This window comes from Penaeus monodon, chromosome 38 (assembly GCF_015228065.2).
Source record: "Penaeus monodon isolate SGIC_2016 chromosome 38, NSTDA_Pmon_1, whole genome shotgun sequence".
NCBI classification, from domain to species: domain Eukaryota; kingdom Metazoa; phylum Arthropoda; class Malacostraca; order Decapoda; family Penaeidae; genus Penaeus; species Penaeus monodon.
In genome coordinates, this window is record NC_051423.1 from 33,290,171 (window position 1) to 33,292,670 (window position 2,500).

At 46.6% G+C, this 2,500-nt stretch overlaps 1 protein-coding gene across 2 annotated transcripts in view; it reads right to left on the reverse strand.

The window, feature by feature from the left end:
- Positions 1 to 2,500, reverse strand: part of LOC119596988 (adhesion G protein-coupled receptor A3-like) — a 162,135-nt gene that overhangs the window by 124,750 nt on the left and 34,885 nt on the right. The gene's annotated exons all lie outside the window — the stretch shown is intronic.

The window sequence follows — 2,500 nt, forward strand, 5'->3', positions numbered from 1 at the left end:
AACAAAAAAAACACCAAATTCCGAATAAGGAAGAGAGTGCGAACGGTGGGAAGAGAATATGTGAAGAAAAACACCAAATTCCGAATCGAGAAGAAAAGATAACGTGGAGAAATTTAGAAAGAGTTAAATGCGATGATTTAGGGAGAGGGAGAGGGAGAGGGAAAGAGAGAGAGAGAGAGAGAGAGAGAGAGAGAGAGAGAGAGAGAGAGAGAGAGAGAGAGAGAGAGAGAGAGAGAGAGAGAGAGAGAGAGAGAGAGTGCATTGTCTGGCCAAGGATTGTAAACATTTGTGAGGAATCAATCTCTCTTTCTCTTTCTTTCTTTCTTTCTTTCTTTCTTTCTCTCTCTCTCTGTGGTGCAGCGGTAGCAATTTTGTCTAGCAGTCTTGCTGACCTGCGTTCAAATCCCTCGCCGCCGGTGGATGGTAACCCCGGCCGTTCCTTGCGCACAGGGGATAATTTAGAAGCAAAATGAAACAGACAGTATGTCACACTAAGAATATCCATTGTAACAAATGGAATCAAACTGAATTATTATAATTATATTATAATTATTATTCTCTCCTCTCTCTCTCTCTCTCTCTCTCTCTCTCTCTCTCTCTCTCTCTCTCTCCTCTCTCTCTCTCCTCTCTCTCTCTATATATATATATATATATATATATATATATATATATATATATATATATATATATATAATCCATCGCAACATCTATTTATCTATCTATATATATATATATATATTCATCTATCTCTATCTGTTTATTCATCTATCTATTTATATCTTCCTATATATTTACCAATTTCTCAATCCATCTCTACCTATTTATCTATCTATCTATCTGTCTCTATCTATCTGTCTCTATCTATCTGTCTATCCCCCACTTATTTTTTTTTGATCCGGCCAAAACATGTCTCGACCTTGACTGGGTTCCCGAGGACGGCCTAGCGCCTCGCGGCCGCATCGCTCGGGCGTGCCATTCCCTCGCTCCTTATTCCTTTTTATATTGCTTTCTTCTCTGTGCCCTCCTTCACCCCTCTTCTCTCTCACTATTTTTTTTCTCTTCTTTTCTCTTTTCTCTTCTCTCTATTCTTTTATTCCCTTTCCTCTCCACTCCTCTCCTGTCCTCTAATCTCCTCTCTCTTACCTCTTTCCCTATCCCCTTCTTTCCGTTCCTCCCCTCTCCCTCTCTCTCTCTTCCTCTTCCTCTCCATATCTCCCCTTTTCCCGCCTCTCCTTCCTCTCTCCCTCCCCCGTCTACTCTCCTCACTCTCTCCCTTTTTTTCCTTTCCCTCTCCTTCACTCTCTCCATCTCCCACTCCTTTCCTCTACAACAACAGAAAAGGAGGAAGCGACAGAGAAATTTTATCGCCGGAGTTATCCAAGAACTTTTCGGTTCTCTCGGCGACCATAAACTACACGCACTATTTGATATCTTGCGAGCGAGAAATTTGGAACGACCTTGTAAATTCGCGCATGGCCGGCCCTCATCTCGCCCTGTTCCCCGCACACAAGGATCTCTTTTGCTTTAAACTCTCTCTCTCTCTCTGTTCTCCTTTCCTTTCCTTTCCCTCCCTTCTTCTTCTCTCTCTCTTCACACTTCTTCCTGTCTCTCTCGTCTCCCTTCTCCCTCCCTCTCTCTCTTGTCCCTTCTGTCTCTTCTTCCTTCTCCCTCACTCTCTTCTTCCTTCTGTCTGTCTCTCTCTCCTTTTCTCTCTCCTCCTTTCTCCCTCTGTCTCTCTTCTTTTCCCTTCTGTCTCTCTCCTTTCTCTCTCCCTTCTGTCTCCTCTCTCTCTTTTCTCTCTTCTGTCTCTCCTCTTTCTCCCTTCTTCTTTCCCTCTCTTCTTCCCTTCTACCTCTCTTTTTCCCTTCTTCTCTCTACCTCGTCTTCTCTCTCCCTTCTGCTCTCCTCTTTTTCTCTTCTCCTTCCTTCTACCTCTCTCTCTTCTTCCTACTACCTCTCTCTCTTCTCCCTTCAGTCTCTCTCTCCTTCTCTCTCTCTCCCCTCCCTCCTCCCTCCCTCCCCCCTCTCTCTCTCCCCCTTCCCCCTCCCCTCTCTCTCTCTCTCTCTCTCTCTCTCCCCTCTCTCTCTCTCTCCTCTCTCTCCCCTCCTCCTCTCTCTCTCTCTCCCTCCTCCTCCCTCCCTCCCCCTCTCTCTCCCCCTCCCTCCCTCCCTCCCTCCCTCCCTCCCTCCCTCCCTCCCTCCCTCCCTCCCTCCCCTCCCTCCCTCCCCCCCTCCTCGAGCCATAAACAAGAGTGGCGCCGCGGCCTTGCGATGACAGCTATCCCTGCCGCAGCTGCGAGACCTCCGCCCCGGGCACGCGAGGGGAGGCGGACGATTCGTGCCAAACATTCGGCTTAGAAGATGGATATATAAAATAAATCAATAAACTATGAGAATATCTATCAGAATTCTGCCATAAATCGCCGAGGAGCAGGGTGGGTATCCCTCTAGGGTAAGATTATGAATATAACCACTGAATCGCCTTATGCCCTTCGTAAAA